The following is a 25,181-nucleotide window of genomic DNA, read 5'->3' on the forward strand; positions in this document are numbered from 1 at the left end:
TTTCCTTAAATGCACTCAGGTGAGCTTCTGTTACTGGTCATAGATATGCTCCAAATAATAATTATAAGTAACATTAAAAAGACTATAGTTTAAACCTCCCTGAAACACATGCTGTATTAGGAAGGTAATTTTCAACATCTAAATGAAAACACTGGGTACTCCAAACAAAGAAGCTTCAGCTCTGTGATTCACCCATATCAGGAGTTATTTTATTGTAAAATAATCTGGTAGTCCAGAGGACTGACTCAGAGTGGGTGCATCCCAGAGCACCACACCTAACCTTCCTAAGTCACCAAACAGGCATCTTGGTGCAGTCTACCATTAGTCTGAAGTCTAGACCAGTTGGTGGAAGCTACCCATACTCTTCCTATGCTTTCCTTTCCTATTCTAACTTGCTGAAAGAAACCATAAATTTAACGTAGAACTCAAGCACTTTCTAAACAAATGATGATTAAGCAAAATATGAATAGGCTATTGACATCTTGATTGACAGGATGCATAGGTATCGGAATTGTCGATTATATGATAAGTAACTTAGAAGGAAACTCAAGTGAGTAAGTGGGTAAAAACCAGATAGTGCCTCATTGGGGATTATAAGCATTACAATACATGAAAAAAAAAAAAAAACTAAGCACACTTCACATTAAAGAGATTTTTCATGCATTCACCATGGCAAGCATTGAAGTTTACCTTTATTGACACATAAAAAAGTTATTTAGACTGTTGCGACACATTATTTCTTGCTGCCTTTTTTTTCTTAACGACTTTCCTAAGACAATGTTATATAAATTGCTACTAGCAAAAAAACACATTTTTAGCAATAGATAAAAGATTCTTGGCTGCAAGAAGCAGATATTTCAACACCTGCTTTGGGCAGAATACATTGAATTTTATGCCCTCTATTGTGATGCTAGTAATGCTATCCCTATTGTTTCTCCTTGGGGGACTAAAATGCTAATATATTAATTTTTCAGACATCAATATTAGTTTAATGAGTGAGGCATATTTGCAAAACTCACTAACAAGGTCCAAACTGAAAACATCTTTATACAACCACAAAATCAGCAACTCAAAGCTTTAAGGAATTTTTGAACTTTACCATAACATAAATCATCAACTCTCTTTAGAATCAAAGTAAAAAAATATAAGGAGATGGGATTTTTTTTTCCACATTGGTTGTTTTGCAGTAGGCTCAAGGCCTAAGACTTCTACATAAGAAAATAATTCTATTAGAGAAAATAACATTTTCTTTTAGAATTTCATTGTAAAAAGTTATATTTTATTAATTAAAATATTAATAAATAATACTACGTGCTAGCTATTAAGCTAATTTCTGGAACTATAAAGAGAAATAATTCAACATTGCAGATCTCAAAGGCACTCTTCAAAGGAATCAGAGAGTATAGCTCATGTAAGAAGTGTTACGGGTAAGGTGGAAGTGTTCAGGAGGATACGGAGAATGAGGTGATGTGGGGTCAGCGAAGACTTCCCAGGGCAGTCAATGTCCAAACTGGTTGAATAGAAGTTATTCCTATGGTGTTGCAGAGAGTCAAAACTACAAAGGCTCCAGGTTGAGAGAGAACCTGGTGGACTCTGGGAGCTTCAAATACTCCTGCCTGGTTTGAATGTGGACATGTGGAAGAGAAGACAGGTAAAGGCCTGTCATGGAGCACATCCTGTACCATATTAAAGAGATAAGAGTTATTCTAAAAGCTACAGGGAGCTAACAAAGAAAAGCTTTAATGTGGGGAAAGGACATGTCCTGATTCGCGGAGTGACCCACTCCAGCAACGGTATCAAGAATATACTGGTGGGGGGAGTATGTGTGTGTGTGTGGGGGGGGCAGTGATAGATGTTACATTACTTGTGGCAACAAATAAGTACCCCAACTCAAAAAAGTATAAAGTGTCAATAGCAGTAGAATTTTTCTCTCTAGTATAATTCAACTTCCCAACCATGCTTAATAAATTTAACATATTGAATAATTTACAGATAATAAAGTGAATATCAAATAGAGTGCTGAAGATTCAGATCAATAATACATGCATTTATAAAGATATATTCTTTTTACTTCAAGGACAGAGTATCACTTTTACCCAAACCTATTACTATGAAAAAGCAAAGCTAGTATATTCGTTGGCCCACAACTAACAAGCAAGTGTGTGATTCGTTCTATAGAGTTGGCCTTCTTTCTTTAATTCTGACCCCAAAACCTGTGAGTAGGGGCTCTTATTCCTCTTATAATGAGGAAGAAGCTGAGATCGAGAGAAGTGTGTGACTTTCCCAGGCTCCACAGCCGATCCTGGAATGAAAACCACATCTGGCCTCAAGGACTATGGTCTTAATCTCTATGAAATATGCCCCTTCTCCTAGTGCATGTATTTGGAATTCTCTGCACACTCCTACAGTGAATTCTATCCTGAGGCTGAAAGCACTAACAGCAAGTGAGGCTGCCATCAACCAAGTAATTTGATTCTGGCTTGTGGAAAGGGTTTAGGTAATAGATGCAGACTTAGAAGCAGGTGCCATGCCTGCACGTTTGTGGCTTAATGACCAAGGAGGGCCGATGAGCAGCCATGGTGGTGATCACTGCTACAAGGGGAGACGATGGGGAGGGGGGCGGACTGCTGTGTGCGCAGGGAGCAGAGGACGGAAGCACGAGTACCATCAATATTAATGTTGGTCACAATGTGAGCTCGGTGCCAGGGAGTCTGGTGAAGGAAGCACCCACGAGAGGCTAATAGCCACATCCGATCATCAAAGGGCAGATGTTCAATGTGATTCAGATGAAAAGTGGGAGGAAATGCTGACAAGGGCACAGCTGAGGAGATAGGCAGACACACATGGTGGAAAATTGACAGACACAAGTGTCATCTTGGAGAAGAGCAGAGCGCTGGGTGGGGGGGGACTGAGTCTTCTTAGTCCTCAGAACCCACCATTTTAGCTTTTAGCCCAAACCAGAGGCAAAGCAAGAGAAAATAGCAGGCATTTATTTAAACATGTTAGCCAGCCCCAATAATTGAACAAAAAGTCAGAGCAAGTGGTCTCTTCCGAAGGCAATCTTACGGTATTATAAGAGGTGGAAGTTTCTCTGCGGATACCTTCCCAACAGCAAACATGCTCAGCGTTCATTCCTTGTTTCTTCTGTCTGCTTTCATTTATCTACAGGTCTGCTTTGAGCATCTGTGTTTTGTTGCTAAGGGAGGTTGATGAGGCTCGCAGGAATTTCTCGCAGATGCGTGCCCAAGTAGGAATTGTTAATCCGTGAATTGTAGAGCTCTTCCCGCAGTGCTTCAACCGATTTACCTATTAACACAAAAGATCCCTATTTCAAAGAATGCAAAACAGTATGTAATAGTGTGCCGGAAAGCATAAATGTGTATTTCACTGTGACCTTCTCCATCCCCTCCATGGAGTGAAGAATCTTCCAGCGCAGCTAGCATCGCCACTCAGTCATGTTGCCGTAACGAGTACAAATCACACTCCAGGCAGAGAGTGTCTTTAGACGCCTAATGTGTAGTTGCAGCAGCCACTGAACACCCGAGGCCAGACATTTGGAAGCAAAAGGGAAGTGACCATCTCAGTTATTCACAACGTAACAACCACAACCTAAATTACTACCCATATTCCAGGAAGCTGTGCAGAGACTAAGGATGCAGTGTTAGGAAGGCATAGCTTGTAGTGATGTTTAGCTCCCAAATAACTGCATTTACTTTGAACAGCTATATATGCAGCACCTTTATTTGAGTTAAATAAGAGAGGAGACATGTGGAGTGGAAAAGTCAGACTTGAACAAATACAGGAGGATGGAGTACAGAAGGCACAAAGGGGCATTCATTAACAGTAATGAAGGGCAGGGGAGGGCACTGGGGTGGCTCTGTCGGTTAGGCATCCGACTCTTGATTTTTGCTCAGGTTATAGGTTCAGGGTCCTGACACTGAGCCCCATGTTGGGGTCCATGCTGAGTATAAAACCTGCTTGAGATTCTCTTTCTCCTTCTGCTTAAGATTCTCTCCCTCATCCCCCCACAACCCTCGCACAAATATGCTCTGCCTCTCTTTCAAAGAAAAAATAGTGATGTAGGTACACTATTGAAACCAGTACAACATTAGATGTTAACTAACTAGAATTTAAGTAAAGAAGTAATTTTTTAAAAGAGAGAGAGAGAAGTGACAGTACAGATATGAGTTTCTCATATGCAGTATGTTTGTGGAATAAACAAGAAAAATACTGAAGCATGAGGAATAAAACTTCAGTAGCTGTGGAGCCTCGGTCAGCCTTGTCAACCTCTGTTGCTTATAATCTCCCAAGAGCCTCTGATTAAATCAGATCAATTGCCTCACATTCAGACGATGGGCCTCCTCACCTAGAATAGTGCCTGGCATGTGCTAAGAAGTCAACAAATGTGTGTGCAGTTAAAGAATGCAAGGAGCCTAAAAACAAGTCTTTCTATTCCATACTTATGTCTTTGTTCCTATTTTCCCCTTTAAACTGTCCTCTTTGGATCTTATATAAGCGATGCCAGATTCCTCTTAAAATCCTCACTTTTTTTAGAATGTCTTGGCAATTTTAGCCCAACATGATATACTTTATGGAATTACAATGTTTATGCTTGGATCTATTAATGTAATGAATTATAGACTATATTATGACATATTTTGTGTAGTTATTTTGTGGTGTATATGTTTAGTTTTGTGCATGTATACAGGTGTGTATTTCTACATGATGCCATGGTAAGTTTCTGAAGAGTCAGGAGCTCACTGGTAGACATTTTTACATGTCTTTAGTGCCCATCATCATACTATATCATGATATATAATTCAGTGATTATTGAAGGGATTATTCAACAGTCATCAAAGGAAGAGGGATAAGGTTGAATGAAGCCAGATCCTACACTTCTTTTCACCTACTACTTCAGGAAATGAGAAAAAGTGACCATTTGTAATTTTCCTTCAGGTTAGATTAGAACAGGAAAGGTTGATAGTAACTACAGCTTTGCTCTGCAAAGCATTTGCAATGGCATTTCTCTGTAGTAAGAGAGAACCTTTCCCACAATCAGTACTAGCAGCAATTAGGTAAGTTAAACAATGACAGGAGCACAATATTGGAGCTTGTGCTTTTGTTTATTATTTGATACATCTATTTCATCAGCCAAAATACATACATTAAATCTATACCCACCAAAGTGAGCCTAAAAAATTATTCCATATAAATCAGCAAAGACATAGAAAAAAGGGAAAAAGGAACAGCAGAGAATGTCTTCATAACATCTTGAAAATCAGAAATCAACGAATTCAGTAGGACAGTGAGACCTTTTTAACAGGGATAATTAAAAGAAACAAGCCGAATCACCTCATGGGGCATAAGAGACTCAGGTTGGACAACTCACTGAAGAACTCAGATAATCTTAGATTGGGCACCTTAGCTTAAACCCCATGGAACAGTTTTACTTCTGGTCTTCTCACAGACCCAGTGCCAGTTTACACCTCTCTATTCTCCAATACCATAGGACATCAGAGCTTTCCTTCCAGAGAAATTTGGTCTGCACCTGGGGATACCAGGCTGGTGGAGGGAGGCCCCGGGGTCATCAGAGTGGTATCACAACATACAGAAGAGTATCAGCCATGATGTCTATTAACCAAGTCAGATGGCCTCCTCAGCACACATTGTTAGGCCACCAAATGGCTGGCTCATTGCCTCTTTACATTGCAGGAAATTCATCAGACCCCAAACCCAGCCCACAGCAATCTGAGCTCACAAAAGGTTTTAAATGCTTTGCTTTGAAATATGAATAAAGAGTGACAATCACTAGACATTTGGGGAGAGAAGCAATATTAAAGAAACTGATGAAACCAATCAAAGAATGCCAAAAAGAGAACCTAGTTAAAAATAAGAAAGGGGTTAAGATGTTTATAAGGTAGAAGTCAAGAATAGGAATGTAACCTGACTCATTTTATCAAGAGTAAAGATGCTGTCCTTCCTTTTTTTTCTTTTTTTAACTCATCTTTAAACTTTGCTTTTCTTTGTCATTTGGTTTTCTCAGATAACACTGTCATTTCCCAACCAAAATTACAGTAACTTCAAGGACCTACCTTTTAAGCAGTATCAGGTTTTCTTTTGATGTACTTAGAGTAAGTCCTTTTATCTGAGCATTTCAGAGCCTTGATGGAACAGATCACCTTTGCCCAATTCCACTGTCACCTTCATTCGGACATTATTTTACTCATCCTCACCAAACTTATAAAACGCCATTTTACCAATAGGTTAGCACTTCAATTTCCAAATGCAAGGTTTACTTAGGTACTAATCCAGTGCTGACCTTTGAACTTTAAGCATAATAAGAAGTACGTTCTAATTCTGTAGGAAGGAGCCATTTAAAATATCTTCAGCAAATATTATCAAATATGGACTTTTCTCCCTGCCCAAAGCTTCTTTCACCTTCCCTACCTCCGTACTTTTTACAATGTAATACATACTTAGCTTGAAAAGCACATATAAAATAAATACCTTTTGGCTTTAAAAAGAAATTAAAAGCAGCAGAGCATGGTATCATAGTCTTAAGGCTCTGTCTAGGCTTAAAAATATGTGCTGTGAAGCAGATCATTTTTACCTCTAAAATGTGAACCAAGTTCACAGTACTGGATCTTCTCAGGTTTTATACATTTTCTTACATCAAAGTATCATCTGTAAGTTAGCACAAAATATGAAATTATTCAAGATGAGACACTGATATTTGGTACAGTGGCAGAGTGAAGTGGCTGTTCAAACCCTCCCTCAAATAATAAGAACTGGATTAATTTTGAAAACTGAGTATGTAAAGGAACTGGAATGTATCCAAAAGATGACAGAAGCCAGAAGAGAGTTTACTCTTGAAGAGTTACAAGTAGAAGGAAAACTATGAAGGTCAGAATATTAAAACAATATATTCAAATCATGACATGAGAAAAACAACTATGAACTGAGAATTCTGTAACTAGTAAATTTCAGATTAACAAAAACAGAGAGTCTGAGGCTAGCAGATAGGCCCTACAGGAAATGCTAACAGTGGAGTGTGACACCAGACGGTACCTTAAATCTGAGAAAGCAATGATGAGCACTGCTAATGGCAAATATGTGGATAACATAAAATTTTGTTAACCAAATGTTTGCTGTGGCTTTTAGTAATTTCTTTTAAAGAGCATCATCTGGTGAAAGCAAAATGTAAAATACTATTGGGAATTACTAACATGTATGTAGCAATAGTGACACAAAGTACAAGGTTGGGTAGTAGAGAGAAATATCTGCCCCCAAGTTTCTACATAGACATGAAAATGATTAATCCTACATAGATGGGAATGAGTTAAAAATACATACTTTAATTCCTAGGCTTTTAATATATATATATTTAATTGCAATCCTCAAAAATGCTGCAGAGAAATAGTTCTAGAATGCAAAAATAGGGAATAAATGGAATATGAAAGAAATACCTGATTAACAGAAAATAAAGCAGGGAAGAAGGAACAGAGAAATAAGAGAGAGACAAAGAGAGAGAGAGAGAGAAAGAGAGAAAATGAAGAGCAAAATGGCAGATCAGATAACTTTTCTATTAAACCTAAACAAACACCTGTTAGGAGTTTGTTAAATTAATATTTCTCAAGCAGAGCCCCAGGTGCTAGATGGTGAGCCACAGTTCAACAACAGACCCCAAGAGAGACTGAAGGAGACAAGTTGATGCCGATGTGTCCTGGGGAAAGTACCCGGTATACCTCCAGAGCCTGTATGCAGGGGTGAGGGCAGAAGGCAGACAGAGAGGCAGGACCTGGTGGCATATGGCCTTGTTAGAGTCTTGGGGTTCCCATGCTAGGGCTGGACTGGTCAATTTAGTCCAGAGGAGCAGAGTTTTGGGCATTCCCACAGGGTCTTTTCCAAGGGGCAGAGTAGTCATACCGTCCCTGGGAGGTGGGGGAGATTGGTGATTGCAGGAGCTGTGGGAGAAATCACATCAAGAACCTACAAACCTGTAACCCTGTGGCTGCTGTCTAGTGGATGCCCTGGCCTCAGGGGTGGTGTCAGTTTAAGGACCCGAAAACCCACTGGACAAACAAAATGGACCAGAGCCAGCAATACCATGGAGTAGCTGAGCTAAACTCTTGACAACACCCAATCAGAGCACAGTGATTTTTCAAGACTATTTACAAAGAATCAAGAGCTGATTCTGTGCTCTATAAAAAGAGACACAACTTCAATATAAAATCCAAAAAAAAAGTAAAGTAATAGCATGAGAAAATTTACACCATAGAGGTAGTAAGCCCAAGAATGTTGGAGGGGTGGTATTTATATCAAGAGAAAATAGATTGCAAGACAAGAAGAGTCACTAAAAACAAACAGGAACACATAGTAGGACAGAGGTGTCAATAAGTCAGGAAAATATGCTTTAAAATCTGCAGTGTGTGTCGAGGTGTGTGTCTGACACACCCCTTGAATTCTACACTTTAAGTGGCAACAGTATATTACACGTCACTTAGACCTCATTACAGTTTGATTCAGAAATACAAAGAAAAAAAAGATTTAATCATTCACTATGAGAAGACTGATCAGTTTGTTCTAGAGTCAAGTCGCTCCTGGTGAACAGGTGGTGTTCTCGCAGAAGGTGTTTAAGGCGAAGAGAGGAATGAGCCATCACGTGTGGAGAGCCAGCCAGCAGATCAGGACTTTACCAAGGCTCCTCGATTCCCACAATCCTGCTATGACATCAGTGCTCTTCCCCTCTGAGAGATGAGGAAACTATTTAATAAAAAATATTATAAGATCTCACACACTAGTACATGTTTGGGTCACTCAGATGGGAAAAATAACACTCTTCGTTACATCTTATCCATGTGCTGCCCAGTGCTCACCTGAACCATTTCTGGAAATATTAATGAAAAAGGCTTTGAGGGATGCCTGGGTAGCTCAGTGGTTGAGCATCTTCCTTTGGCTCAGGGCTTGATCCCGGGGGTCCTGGGATCAAGTCCTACCTCGGGATCCCCTCGGGGGGCCTGCTTCTCCCTTTGCCTATGTCTCTTGTCTCTGCCTCTCTCTGTGTCTCTCATGAATAAGTAAATGAAATCTTAAAAAGTAAAAGAAAAAGACTTTGAAAACCTTGTTCAGTTTTATTAGTTAAAGGCCCAGTGCAACACCGATGGGTAATACATGACTTTAGAAAGCAAAGAACAAACACTGCCCTTTATTTATTTATTTATTTATTTATTTATTTATTTATTTATTTTAACTCAGTGTGAAAATCTGTTGTCGATAGTAGTGTTGTGCTGGTAAATCCTTAACAACCAGTTTGGTAGAAGGGGAAGACGAAAAACCTGAGTTTGTACCTGTCGGTAGCTTCCATGGTGGGCAGACCCCCAGCATGGCCAATTGCAAGGTCTTCTACCAACGCCGAATTAGGAAGAAATGTGCACAATCCTTCTGTCCAGTTGGTGTGAGCCAGCTCCACAATGCCCCTCTTTTTAACCTGTTTAACAATGGATTGAGATTTGTGAAGTTAATTCTCTTTCACAGCTTTTTTTTTTTTTTTTTTTTTTGGTTAATAGCCAATTTCTTTGTCAGATGTTGAAGTAAGTTTAGTTTGCTGGCATCATTAACAGACTTGTAACTCATTAGCAGGTTAGTGTTACTTTCCAAGAGGGGAATTTTCTGATAACAGGTTGAGTTCAGTACACCAACAGTAGAGGTCACTTCGGTCTTCAAAACACATGTCTTTACATAATTATACGTTTATAAAAAGAACATTCCTTTTGGAAGATGTCCTTGACCCACTTTCCTTCACAGTTCTTTTCTGTCCTTCAGGAAATCCTGATGGCCGAAACGTCAGCACACCGCCCACCGAGTCTCACCACGGTCACTTCTACCTTCACCTCGGACACAGGCCACCTCCTGGGGTATTGCATCAGCCTCCCACCTGACCCCATTCTTGCACTTTTGCCCTCTTGTCCTCTCTTTGGGGGAACTGACCTGCTGCTTCCTGATGTCTGAACCTGATCTTAATACCACTCAGCTCAGCTCCCTCTGGGGACTCTGCATTGCAGTCGGTTGAAGGCAGGCCTAGCGGTGACCTGCAACAAGACACTGTACGGCAGGCACACCGTCTGTCCTCCACTTTCATCTCCTAACATTTGCTCCTGAGGTCACCTCCCCAGCCTCTCTTCCCGCTAGGGCCTTAACACTCTGCCTGAGGCAGTTTCCTCTTCCACAGCCCTTTCCTTGCACGTTTTCACATGGTGCACATCTTCATTTTCTTCGTGTCTCCATTCAAGTCACCTGCTCAGTCACATCTTCCATTGATTTTCTTTAAAACTAAAGACTGCCGGGGCACCTGGGTGGCTCATTTGGTTAAAAGTCTGACTCTTGATTTGGCTCAGGTTGTGATCTCAGGGTCTTGGGATCAAGCCCCATGTCTGGCTCCCTGCTGAGCCAGGAGTCTGCTTGAGATTCTCTCCTTCTCCCTGTGCCCTTGAGCTTGATTGCTCAAGCTCTCAATCTCCCTCTCTCTCTCTCAAATAAATAAATCTTAAAAAAAAAAAAAAAACCCGTATACTACCTCTCTGTTCCTATCCTACTCCTGCCCTTGCCCTCCTCATGCTCTTTCCCTGTTAAATTTTTCTCCACAACACTTAGGACCTTCCATTAACCTTAAGACAAACTCATTTATTTTATTAACTCACCACAGTGTTAGCTCAGTGAGGACAAGAATTTTGGTCTATGTATAATACCTAGAACAATATCCTATCAATCACAGGTGCTCAATACTATTTCTTAAAGCAACGAGTGAGCTGAAATGCTAGTGTTAAGTTCATCATGCAGTTACAGACATATCTGATCTATAGTCCTTTTTTTCTTTCATATTAGAAGATTGCTTTGGGGCTTAAGAAAAATTTTCCTGAAAAGAAATGTTTAATTAAAACAGTTCGGCTAGGAAGAAAAAGATTTGCCTAAACTTCCATTGCTGGAAATGAAGAGGGAAAATAATTATAAAAGCCTGAATTATTACATGTGACAAATAATTATGAAGACCCCTCTGTATGCTTAGATATTATGTTTAAAGAGGTTATTTCATATGTTCTATATGAACTGTTTATTGAGGTCATCAGATCTTCTAGTGTAAATACCATTTCAATGACGAATATTTCTTTAAAACCCACAGGGCTGTAGGTTTGACACTTAGGATATGACAAGATATAAAAATCCTTTATTTGTAACATCATTAAGGCAAGGAAGTGATCAGTTGAGAATGAATATATTTCCCCTTCCTGGTGAGGATTATTTTCCCTTTGTTGCCTATAGACAGCTGTATAAAACAAACTTCAAGGAGGACTGATCAATACCGTAGAGTTGCACAACTCCAGCTATCTTCATTCACATGGTATTCCATGAAAAATGTCCTTCCTTGGAGAATAGCCTCATAAACAGTGTGAATGGGGTGCTTGGGGCACCTCCTCCTTAGTGAAGTCTTGATGGAAATGGGTTCCTTTAGGAGTGAGAAGCAGCTGTTTGTGGGTAGAGCTGAGTGAGGGGTCTTGCAGTAGTGCATCAGTCAGGGTTCATCCAGAGAGCCAGCAGGAGATACACAGAAAGAGATATACTGCAAGGTATTGGCCATATGATTGTGGGGTCTGGGTAGGAAGTCTGGAAATGTCAAGGTAGGCTACGTGGAAGGTAAAGTTGAAGCTGCAGTGCACAAGTGGAATCTCTTCTTCTCCTGAGAAGTCTCATTTCTGCTCTTAAAGCCTTTCAACTGATTATGCCCACCCAGACTATCTAGAATAATGATCTTTAAAAAAAAAAGATTTTATTTATTTATTCATGAGAGATACAGAAAGAGGCAGAGACACAGGCAGAGAGAGAAACAGGCATCTTACAGGGAGCCTGATGTGGGATTCGATCCGAGGACCCTGGGATACTACCTGAGCCAAAGGCAGATGCTCAACTACTAAGCTACCCAGGTGCCCCTAGAATAATCATCTTTACCTAAACTCAACTGATTGTGAATATTAGTCACAGCTAGAAAATACTTTTGCAGCAACACCTACATTAATGTTTTGTTGATTTACTGGTGATTGTGGCCTAACCAGGTGGACAGGTGAAACTATCACAAATATAGACGAGTCTTTCTGATTGCCTTTTTCTCTTTGTCTCCTACTTCCTGCCTCTGTTTTTCTTTCTGATGCTCTAGTGTACAATACTGAATTTTTGGAATTACATATTTATTCTACTGGGAACTTTACTGTCAGCTTCTGAATAAGTTGTTAACTTCTTACAAGTTCTTACTATTACAGTTATCTGGGATCCTTAAATAAATTCCATGAAGTCATGGCAATTGTACTTATCAATATCGGGCTTCAATTCCTCATCTCTCATTTCCTAATCCAGTGGTTGTTACCCATGGGTGTACTGCAGAATCGTTCATAAAACTGCAAAAAATAATGGTGTTTCAGGCCCTCCCCTCAGACTGCTAAAACTGAAACTTCAGAATTGATGCCTGGGAATACATAATTTTTAGTAAATTTACCCCTGGAAAATTTATATGTACAGTCAGTTCTGAGAAGTGTTTTATATTTTTGATGTTGTTCATATGTGATCTATCCTGAATACACCAAAATAAGTAGCTTAACATTCCCTTCCACCTGCTTTTCCTTTCCCCCTCTCCTCCATCCGCCCCCCCTTCCATTTTTGGTAAGGATAAGAATTGTGTACTTCTTAGAGCAATCTTTTGCTTGGAATTAAACCTGAAAAATAGATGGACAACCTTTTTTTTTTTTTTTTTTTTTTTTTTTTTTTTTTTTTTTAGAAAAGTCAACAGGAAGCTGTGAGACATCAGTGAGTACATAGCCCAGGGAGGTTGTCTATCTATTTAATCCCCAACATTAGGTATGCTACAATAAAATTACAGTTCTTCTAGTACTTTATTTCCCAAGAATAATATTCAAAGGAAGAAGGTTTCAACTTTAGTAAGTAATGGGGACCTCTTATCCTCATTGATCTAAACCATATTGGGGATACATCTGTTCTTTTTAAATTGTTATTTAGTCACTATTCTCTAGAGAAACAGAACCAATAGAATATAGATATAGTTATATAGGGAGATGATATAGATATAGATATATAGATATAGATATAAAGATATATGTTATAAGATTTGGTTCAGGGATTTTGGGAAGCTATGAAGTCCCACAATCTGCTATCTGCATTCTGGAGAACCAGGAAAGCCAGTGGTATGGTTCCTGTTGGGATCTGAAGACTGGAGACCCAAGGGAGATGGTGGTGTAACTCACAGTTCAAGGTCAAAGTCCTGAGAACAAGGGAGCTGCTTGTCCCAGAGTCTGAAAGTATGAATACAGGGGCTCTCCAAGAGTAGGAAAAGATGGACATCTCAGCTCAAGAAGAGAAAGAGGAAATTCATCTTTCCATTGCTTTTTTGTTGCATTTAGGCCCTTATTGGATTAAATCATGCCCACCCACAATGGTTGGGGTGAATGTCTTTACTCAGTCCAGTGAATGAAATGCCAGTATCTTCCAGAAACACCCTCACAGACATACCCCAAAGTAATATTTTGCCGTCTATCTGGGCATCCTTTAGGCCAGCGAAGTTGACACAAAATTAACCATCATAATTGTCAATGCCTATCCTGTGTTTCCAGCAATGTCTAATTGGTCTATAGCAGGGGCAAGGTTTGACCTTTTCATAAAAACAACTGCAGATCAGAGCAGGAAAGGTCAGTGTGGCACAGTAGCATCATGATATGCATTAGCAAAACAACTGGGTCACTTCAGGGGGTTTTCTTTTATCTTGATTTTGGAGATTTGTGTTTACTTCATTTATGCTAGTGGTTTAAATGTATAAGGTTTTGCCTTACATTTTCTGAATTCTTTTAAAAAGAAATAAATGCCATGCAACACTATTTTCAAGTAGTGTTTGTTACAAGGCCAGTGATATTCATAAATAAAGCAAATTCAGAAACAGAAGCAAGAAACTTTCTGCTGGGGAAATGCAGTGTAGTTAATGACTAGTTATTAATTAACAGTCCCAGGGACCCACCAGGTTGCAATAGCCAAGGATTAGCCATTCTAGGAATAACTAGTTTCAAGCATTAATTGCTATTATAATTTATTTCCTCTGGTTCAAAAGGGACCATTGATTACCACAGTAACAGAAGATAATAGCTACTTAGTCAATTGGGTAAAGTCTTTAATAATTTCAGACTTAAACATTGCATGCTATTTTGTTAAAGATTTAGTCACTCGTTTTCCAAAAATAGACATCAGTGACTGAAAGAGATACTACCTCTGTATTTGTTGAGAAACTATTTCATTTACTGCTAAAAAGGACTACAAAATGCAAATTCTTGTCCATATGTAAAGGATGATGCAGATGATGATGGTGACTCAGGATAACAGAAAAGGCTTTTTGCAGGGAAGCAGGGAAAACTTGCAAATGGAACCAGTCATTTTGGTGTTTCCTCACAAATTAACATACAAATTGCTTCTGGTGATGACTAATATAATATTAGCTTTTTAATCATTTAAATATTTAGGATAAAAAACCAGCAACTAATGTTGACCAATTTCATTATGCAGTAGAAATACAGTAGTGTATTTTGAGTGGTGTAAAGTGTAAGCTTTGCCAATGGGAGGTTGAGAAGGAATTAAAAAAAAAAAAGAGAAATGAAAGTAACAGGATGTATTTGTTTCATTCCTCAAAAATGCCAGTCCTGAGTTTGCTCAAATTTGCTTTTTTAACATGTCCTTATTGTATTATTGGTAATGTCAAGTCATTTGTTTTTATATTATTATCACTGATTCAAGAAGACTCCATGATGAGGGACTTTTTAATTTACTTGAAACTTCTTTATTGTGTGCATGCATGCATGTGTGTGATGAGGAGAAAAGTTGAGAGGGAGACAGAAAGAGAGACAGAGGCAGTGGCAGACAGAGAAAGAGACTGCATTAAGGGGCAGATGAATACGAAGGTGTAGACAACCTTGGATAAGAAATAAATGTCTAACAATATGTGAGGCAAGAGTTCAAAGAAGAGTTCTGTCCAGGAAACTCAGAAGGAAATAGTTCTCGAGAGTCATTCTTTTTAAATATTATCTGCATTGCCAAGTATGAATTTGAAAATGATGGGCCAAGGGATATGAATAGCAAGCTTAATTTACAAAGTTAAATTGTTTCAATGGACTGTTTAAATATAGTTGAGGATGTCCACCAGCAAGAATACATTGCCATATGCAGTGCAGTTTAAAAATTAGAAACCTTTCTACAGATGTCTGAGTGAAAATATACAAAATGCACGTTTCTCTCTGACATCTTTGCATAGATTCTAACAACTCTTCTTCTCTAAAGTCCTAATGAGATATTCCTTGTAGTAAAGCTAATGCCAAGCATTTTTTTTATATAAGTGAAGTTGTGCTGTCTTTAAATTTAGTTATCACTTTTTGTTCTTTCTTTGTCAAATAAAATGAATCTAATTTCAATCCGGCAATCATTTTAGAGTTAAACAAAGCTGGCCATCCCGGAGCAATAAGGCGATTCTTAATGGCTAGAGATAAAATCTAGGCATTTTTCAAGTTATGATGTTTCCCTATCATCCTTAGTGAGCCCCACGAATTTTCTTTATCTGTCCTTTAATCAGTTGGATATTCTAGAATTATGTCCTTGCAAAATGATCTCAGAGCATAGATTAAATAATGTAGCAATAAAAAAATAGACTGCAAATATAGAAATCATTGACATTTTAAAAGGAGTTCAAAATTAGCTTTTCGTTTAAATAGAAATTCTATTTTATACAAATTAATTATTCCAATGAAATTTCAATAGAAGGCATCTACCTTTTCAGATTGATGGTTGAGACAGGTGAGGCTCTTGGCAAAATATGATAGGCAAAAAGATTTGGATTTACACAATGTTTTCTTGTTTTACATCAGGTGCTAAAATAATAATTGCAAGTGCTACCTAGAGCATGCACTATGCCTTGCAGCAGTTTTTCTAATAAGATAAAAATCTGAAGGATGATTCATTACACTTGAAAGAAGATGAGATATGACAAAATACCAGTGATGACTGGACATTATAGGGGAAAGCTATGATCTTTGTGGTGATCCTAGATTCAATATGAATCGCAGTGACATGTTTTAATATCTTACATTACACAGTACATGAAAAATGAGTATTGATACTAAGAAGAAGAAGTAAAACTGCAAACCAGTCCTCCCATTAAAATAGAGATTAATACAAACAAGTGAAGAATATTCAGATGCTTGGAACTTTTAATTTTCACGGGATATTAATTTTCATAACACAATTCAGGGACCTTTTAAAAAGTAAATTAGATTTTATTCAACCCAGGCTTTTGCATTAAATACAGTTCTATCCTTATATAAAAGGTGTCAAGATGGTTATTCCTCTTGGAAGTATTTGCATTATATTCTAAAGAAATAAAGGTTTAGGAATAGATCTCAGATGATAATCTTTCATTTGAATATATAGACTTTGAGTTAGACTCTGTGTGAGTCAATAAATTAGGAAATAGACATGGGATATTACTTCAAGGAGTATTATCTTTGGAAGATAAAATAGAAATAAATGTTTAGCTGTGACACAAGATTGTATATAATATATACTGTAAAGAGGGCTATAAGACTTTGTAGGACAAAAATATCTTTGGTTTGGGTATCAGGGAAAACATTAAAGTTGATCCAAGTCAATGAACCTGAAGCTTGTATGATTTCGTAAGTCCTTTTAAATATTCTTTAAAAAAGAATACAAAGTTATAAATACAAAATTCCTTTTCTCTCAGAGTCTTAAAAGTTTCTGCATGTGAAGGATCCTGAAGAGTAATTCTCATAACTAGACTTCTACTCCCCAGAAAACAGTGCCCAGGATTCTATTTTAAATCATTTTTATTCATGAGCTCCATTGAAGAGAAGGATAGGGGAAGTCTTGGGAAGAAGTTCTCCAATGTTTTCTTCCTTATTTGAATAAATATTGATTCTTCAAATTGATAAAGACTAGATTTGGATCCCAGTGGACTTTAAATGACAAACCTAGGGTTTTGAACTTTATTAACTAGGTATTTGGAAATAATGAAAGGTATTTTATAGAAAGAACTGCCTCTAGAGAGATACAGATGACTTAGAGATACATTATCTTTGGCTATTATTGTGATCACATGCCAATTAAGTGAGGACAAGCCTTGACTATTATGCTGACATAGGAATGGAAAAGAGGTTAGAGATCCAATATTAGATGGAAAATCCTGACTGAATTGAACAAATCATTAGGTTGGAAGCCATATATTTCTATATTTCTATATCTCTGTATGTTTATATCTATCTGCTTACCTACCTGCCTGCCTACCTACCTATTAAATAAGCCTGGGCACCCAGAGAAACTGGGAAAGAGAAGGCTTGCTCAACATGTTGACCTAGAGGCATTAATGTTGTTATATCTTGGTGAAGACAGCTGTTGAAAGTTTGGGATTTGGGAAATGCAGTATCGGAGGAAAATGAACTGAAGGTCTTTCTTTACCATTTTCACATAGGTCACTATGTGAATGGAACCATTGTGATTATGGTTGCAACTCTAATGGTACCATCAGACAGAAAATACAGCAATGTTGGTGATATTCCAGTGTTGTTCTTTGGATAAGGTTGTAATCATGATCCTTCTCATTCCTTCCTTGTAAAGTCAATTAACTGTGGGTCCTTAGTGGGGTCATTCTTTTTCACTTCAGGAGTCTTGACTAATATGGATTAGAGTTACTATAGTGTTAACATGGCACCATGGGTACATTGTAGCTAGTCAGAACAAGGTGTTTCTAAATTTTAGTGGGTGCATTATTCTGGAACTCTACTAATTATTTACTCATTCAACAAGAACATTTAGCACCTATTCCATCCAATAACTATCTAGACACTGGAGTAGAGGGATTAATAAAATTTTATTCACCTTGAGAAACATGAATCTTGGGATCCCTGGGTGGCTCAGCTGTTTGGCACCTGCCTTTGGCCCAGGGCGTGATCCTGGGGTCCCGTGATCGAGTCCCACATCGAGCTCCCTACATGGAGCCTGCTTCTCCCTCTGCCTGTGTCTCTGCCTCTCTCTCTGTGTCTCTCATAAATAAATAAATAAAATCTTTAAAAAAAGGAGAATCTTAAATGGACTCAAAAAGAAGCCAGGGCTGATCATAATAAATGTCATAAATGTGAAAGCAATGAGTTAATAATAATACATACTTACATAAGTAAATAGACTTATGTAAATAGTGTAAATGTAAAGAGTGCTATAAAAGTGAAAAGTGAGGTTGCATACTGGTTATAGTTTGTTAAAAAATGTAACAAAGAGAAAACAAAACTTTCTGACACTGCCGCCCTCCAGGCACCACCCCATTTCTCTGTTACCCTTCACAGCAAAACTCTTCCAAACTATTGTTAATATTTTAAGTCTCCCTTGTAAATTACTTTAATTTGGATTTTTTCTCACTGAACTTGAACTTCACTGAAAGAGCTGAAATGAAGGAAAGTTTATCTTGCCATATGCAGGGATTGACTTTCTTTCCCATATTATTTCTCAGAGAATTCGAAAGAAGGAAGCATCATCCTCTTTGAAATACTTGATTCTCTAGATTTATTGATACCACATTCTTATTATTTCTCCTTCTTTGTAGACTAATCTTTGTTATTCCTTTTTGCTGACTTCTTGACTTCTGCCCTAAACTGTACAGGAGAGCACTCCATATCCTAGGTCTTTTCTTATATCTAACTACAAGCTTTTCTTGGCTGATCTAAGCAAGTCAAATGGTTTTAAATCTCCTCTCCCTACAAAATAGTCTTTTGTATTCATCTCTGTCCCGAAATTTCTCTGGATCTCTAGACTGACACATTTATCCAACTGCCTATTCAACTTCAGGCTTTAATGACCAACAGGCACGCCAAAATTAATATATATAAAACAAAACTCCTGTTTTTCTTTCTTTAACATTATCTTCACTCATCTCTAAAATCTTTCCCATCTTAGTAAATGACACCACTTATCCATCTATTTGAATCAGGGCACTAGAAAGGATAGATTATTATTTTTTTCTTCTTTTTTTCCCTTATATCTCACATGCAACCTATCAGAAAACTGTGCCATTTCTATCTTTAACATAAATTCCATAGCAGAGATCTGCTCATCAATTTCAGAGAGAAGACCCCGGACCACACCACCGTATCTTGACTACATCGTTTCACAACCTCCCAAGTTATAGATTTTTTAACTCTCCTCCCATTCACCACGCATATTCTATTCATTCTTCAAATAATATGCAAGTAAGATTTCTAATGACTTCCAATTTTACTTTGAACAAAACCCAAAACCCTTGCAATGACTTACAAAGCCTATGTAATCTGGCCCTTCCCCATCTCTCTGACCTGATTCCATACAATCTATTCACCTCTTCTGGGTCCCTGACACTGTGACCCCCCCTTTTTATTTCCATACCTTGAACATGACTGATGTGTTACCACATAAGAGTTTTTGAATTTGCTGGTCCTTCTTTCACCTCCAAAAAGCCACTTCCCTTGGATCTTGGTAAGAATACATTATTTTCATCTATTAAATCTCTGTTCCTTTAGGAGAAATTTCTCTAACCACACTGAAGTAGTTCTCTACACACATAGCACTAGCCATTTACTATTTCATTATTGTGCTTTATTTCTTTGTAGTTGGTATTAGAATTAAAATTTATTTGTGCATATTTTAACTTTCCCACTAGAATATAAATCTATGAAGGCAAACACTTCGACTTTTTTATTGTGATATCTGCTGCACGTAGGAGAGTGCTAATACATACTGGATTTTCAGTAATCACTTGTTGAATAAAAGATTGGATAAATATGATGAATCCGCTTATTCAAAGTGCCAGAAGATGTAAAAAGTGCCCTACCGAATCATGTCTGTTGTCAATCTACTTTAGTCTTCAGTGGTGTTCATTGATGTGGGAGGCTTGCCTGCCTTTTAATCAATCATCATCCTTATTGCCTGACATATAGTTTCACATTTTAATTTATTTTTATTTCTCTAAAACATCATACTATGACATTATAATACACCATTGAGAAATTTCTAACTTATTATTTTTTTATTTTTCTTTTTTTACTTAGAGAATGAACAGTTCATTAACAGAAATGAGAAAGAAGGCAGTTTTCCACATGTGACCCAATATGGTTTTAGAGATTCAAAATACAATATTTTGTATTTTACATCCTAGCCTCTTCCCAATTTGCACCAGCTTTGTCAGGGATGATCTCATGCAAAATGTATTTTGTTACATATTTTGAGCTGAACATTTCAAAAATCTTCAACGCATTCCAAAATTAGTATTTATTCAGCAGGATAAAAAGGAAATACTTGCCATAGGTCTCTCCCTTCTCAAACTGTTTGGATTTGGGTTAGGAAAGCTAGCATCAATCATTGCAGTAAAACCTTCAGAATAGATTTCCTTTTCTTATTGCCTCTCTGGTCATTACTAAATAACTGAACGTGTGGCAGGTAACACAGGGGAGCGGGTAGACAAACCCAGTTTCATTTTGCTTCTCTACAGCTTTTACGTGTTATAAATGGTCCACAATTTTACTTTTCTTTCCTTTTATCTTTGGCTTAACAGACCACTCACCCTCAGAAGAATTGTCCTGAAGAAGCCAAAGTGATATTTTTTTTAAAAGAAAATGTATGGATTGCCTGCAACGGACAATTTATTTTATCTATTCCTGTTTTCTTCTCATTGTTATTTTTTAAATTAAATTTTACAGTTTAATTCTAGTGAACATCTAATGTTATATTAGTTTTAGGTGTATAATATAGTGATTCAACAATTCTATACATTACTCAGTGCTCATCCTGGTAAGTGTACTCTTCTCGTTGTTCTTTATATGTATATATTGTAGATAGCTTGGTGTGGCTAAATTTTAATGGGAAAAATATGTGGAATTTCCATCCAAAAAATACAAAGGCAAAATACAGTTTAGGATAGAAATCATAGTTCAAAGAATTATAGCACTCATGATTAAATAAACATATTTTCTAAATAAAAATACAAAGAATCGTGTTGATACATATATTTCAATTAAGGTTTTAATTAAACATAAGCATTTTGTCTTACCATAATGCTATAAAATTATATACTTGTTTGAAATAATCACGGCAGCAAAAAATATCAAACCATGTTTCGCTAATTCTTTTAAAGTAGCAGTGTAGATAAGCAGTATTCCTATTTTCAATAAACTTCTCTGTCTATCATTTTTAATAAAAGTAGAAAAGGTAATCATCTTGGGGAATAGAAGGTTTTATAATATGCCTATATCCCCACACCAGCTTACCAGTTTCCATGTTTACAATCATTTATTTAAAGTCTCTATATATTTCAGGCTTGTTAAACAACAAAATTCAACTCAGCAAATTTAAAGATCAAATTGGCTTTCTTTATTCAAGGATCTATACATCAGGCAGCATCCCATCTAGCAAAAGAAAGGAACTCCAAACACTACAGAAAAGAAAAAAAAAAAAATAAAGGTAGAGAAGTGTTAGGACAAGGAAGTCAATAACATTTTGTTATTGAATTGTTTTGGGAAAAATCACCTTCCTTTAGGAGGCAAAGGGGGTTTTCAGGCAGATGACATCACTAGTGCTGACCAGAAAATTCCAGACTTACCAGATAAGATCGCATCCTGGAGAAGGTTGAAACTACAGTTAGGTAAGGCATGAAGCCTTGGTTTGCTGATGTGGGGTTTAGCACAAGGGACTCTATTTTTGGCCTCTGGTCTCCTTTTTAGGAGACAAAATATTAACCAAAAGACATAAATGCAAAACACTACTGGATCTTCATTGTTTGTATTTTGATTTATATATGGCATTTAAAAACGTTCATCAACTATTTCCTTACTATATATATATATATATATATATATATATATATATATATATATATAATTAATGGACAGATATAATTTTATTTCATCATTCAATTTTCTAAAACCAAGGTCTACTACCTGCTGCCTTGGTATTCTCATCCTAGTCTTGGATGACTCTGCTCAGGCTTATGAAAACCTGGCATATTTTAGGCAAAATTTTGCAACTGCTAAATAATGATATCATTGTACTGAAAAATATTTATTTTCTTAATAAATTAAAAATAAATCGAATAAACAAAACTATATAATGGTGCTGTGAGGAAGAGGTAGGAAATGCTCTGGCTGAAAAACAAAATACGGAGAATACTTTCATTCTAGTCTTTAAAAAAATAATAAAAAAATAAAAGGTACTTTATGTCATATGGGGGAAAAAAACCCATCACTTAACAATAAATTGCTGTAAGAATGCTTCTTTTATTTTTCTATCCAATATGAAAATCATACTAGAAACAGATTTATAGAAAGTCACAATTTTGCCTTAAGGGATAAAGAAAGGACAAAATACCAAAGAGTCATTAAGAAAGGTTACATTTTCTTTGATCCTTTGTTAAAGTCTGTTTTAATAGGATGGAAGATAGAAAACCAGACTTTCTGCGAGAATATTCATGAAGATGGTAAAAATACCTGCTGGTCACACAGAACAAAAATAGAACAAACTATCTGGCAAGATTTAGTACACTGCACTCTAGCCTAAAAATCAAGCCTAGACAATCATTCTAGGCTTGTGTGTGTGTGCATGCATGTGTGAGCCTTTTCATATGTATGCATTCAACTATGAAGTAGGTGGAGAAATTTAAATTAGAATTTGAAAGAAATAATCTAATTGTGGATGTATTAATAAACAGTTGAGTACCTCCGAAACACTTAAGTAGATGATATTCTATTTTTCATATTTTCAAAGCTAAGAAAATTGCCTTGCTATGAATTTTGGTGAAAAAAACAGTTTTGTTATTCATATTGAATTTGATAGAATCTCTCATATGCCACTTATTTCAGTGTAGTGATTTCATCATCAAAAATAATCTCTCAAAATTTTGTTATTTTATCTTTTTATTAATTTATTAGTGTCATGAATATTTTTGTATTGTATTTTCAATTACCTTTTGAAATAAGTTCCCCTGTCTTTCCTCTGAAGGTTATATGTAATAGATTTTATATATATATGTATTTTTATATAAACAAACACATATATGCATTTTTATATAAATATATCTATAAAATATACATGCATTGTATGTGTATTTTATATATGAATTTTTATGTAACTACATGTAAAATTTATAAAAGTACGTATATATAAAATCTACTGTGTGTAGTTGGATTATTAGATGGAGTCAGGTTTCAGAACCAGGTTTTATTTCCCCAGTTAAGACATGATCAAGTAATAGAATCAAATGTCAAATCTCTAAATGGGAGAGATTTAAATTCTTTTTTTCCTCAAATCTGGACCCTAATAGCCTGAGAACTGAGGTTTTCTCCTAAGATTTAGTAGCTAACTACATAAAACAAAAGTAGTTCACAATAATGTGAGCAATAACACCTCTTTCTTTTTCCTAGGTTATAAAATGGTCTTTTAACATTAACACTCTAATAAGTTGGGATGTTTGATTCCCTTTGGATATACTGCAAGAAATAAAGAAGACCCTTTTTCTCCACATGGCAGTTTTGAGTCCAAGGGGAGAACCATTGTGGAAATTCAGATAGAGCCAGTCAATTGCTTTATTTGAGGACTTGTCCTCTCTCTCTCTCTCTCTCTCTCTCTTAAGATTTTTATCTATTTATTTGAGAGAGGGGCAGTGTGAGAAGTAAGCAGACACCCCGCTGAGGAGAACGGGGGGGGGGGGGGGGGGGGGGGGGGGGACACTAGGCTTGATCCCAAGGCTCTGGGATCATGACCTGAGCTAAAGCCAGAAGCTTAACCTACTGAGCCATTAAGGCGCCCCTGAGCCCCTGAGGGCTTCTTTTCTTTCCATTAATATATTACAGAGGGTTTTCCCAGAGGACCTCCAGCCACTTGTGTGCCTTCTCTGAGGCATTCAGCGGCCACTCTGCTTTGCTGTCTTTAGCAACTGCAATGGAGAGCATTTCAAGGAATGTTAATACCGTGCCTCTTCACACAGGTGACTCCAATTTCTAGAAGCTCTTTCTTTTGCTGCCAGCTTTGGGGACTCCATCTCAACTGGCAATGATAACTGGACATCTTGCTTCGTGCTTTGAAGTGTAAACGGTATTTACATGGCTAACAGCTTCTTGAGTGGGATATATTCACATTTGATAGAAGTGATGCTGATTGGCATGTGTGTCCTAGCTCACTTAATCTTCATGCAACCCTGTGAAGTAGATGCTCTTATATTCTGCATTTCAGAGATGGGGAATTGAAGCTCAGAATGTTATATAACTTAACCCAAAGTAGCAGAGCTTTTTTCGGATTTAGGATTTAAACACATGAAGTCTGGCTCTGGAAGCAGCTATTATGTTGCCCAGTTAGTTAGGAAAAAAATATATTGTTTGGTTATGTGTCTTAGAGTCCAGGAACTGGGAACTGGTAAGACGGAAATGCCACAGATCCAGCTGAGGAGCAGGGAGCATGTAAGAAGCTACAAAGTCAGGGTGACTTCTATAAATTAAAGGCAGGTCTGGGGTGAGATTCTGTGATGTTTATGTATTTACATTATGATTCCAGTCCCATAGAACCTGGAAAAATAAATTCCAGTTATCCCAAAGTTTCCTCTGTGTGTATGTGTGCATTTATCCTGTATATCACAATTCCCAAGTATTCCTGGTCACAGTCTGGTAGAGCTTTCAAAGAATGCTAGCTATGACAGATTCAGAATAAAATCCCCAGATGAACCTAATATTGCTTAATAGTAATGGTTATTTGTAAATAGCGAGTAACTAGGTATTATCTGTGAGCAGATCCTTTTACGTATGATTTCCTTTCTTTCTGACTTATTTTATGAAACACATGAATACGAATGGCACTGTTGAAGCATATTTTTTCAACTGAGTTGCGTATGTTTATAGAAGAATAACCAGAGTGGATGAGCATTTTGATTGGAATGTTTCTATTCTGGTATTTACAGCAATGAAGTCTGCCGTAAAGATCATCACATTTTCCCCTTGCCCGTGCTGCCAAAGAAGGCCAGCCGAAAATTCCTTAGAGATGTATGCTTTTGGCATTAGGAGACCTACCGTCTTTGA

At 37.2% G+C, this 25,181-nt stretch overlaps 1 long non-coding RNA gene across 2 annotated transcripts in view; it reads right to left on the reverse strand.

The window, feature by feature from the left end:
* Nucleotides 1-675: 675 nt before the first annotated feature.
* Nucleotides 676-25,181, reverse strand: part of LOC140640337 (uncharacterized) — a 39,969-nt gene continuing 15,463 nt past the window's right edge. Inside the window, exons 2-3 of one of the 2 annotated variants that reach the window (XR_012037011.1) lie at nt 9,348-9,487; nt 5,105-8,747 (exon numbers count right to left, since the gene is read on the reverse strand). This is a non-coding gene — a long non-coding RNA (uncharacterized lncRNA). Of the gene's footprint in view, nt 3,307-5,104; nt 8,748-9,347; nt 9,488-25,181 lie in introns of those variants that run through there. The other variant, XR_012037010.1, reaches the window with a different exon arrangement.

Source organism: Canis lupus, chromosome 9, assembly GCF_048164855.1.
Source record: "Canis lupus baileyi chromosome 9, mCanLup2.hap1, whole genome shotgun sequence".
NCBI classification, from domain to species: domain Eukaryota; kingdom Metazoa; phylum Chordata; class Mammalia; order Carnivora; family Canidae; genus Canis; species Canis lupus.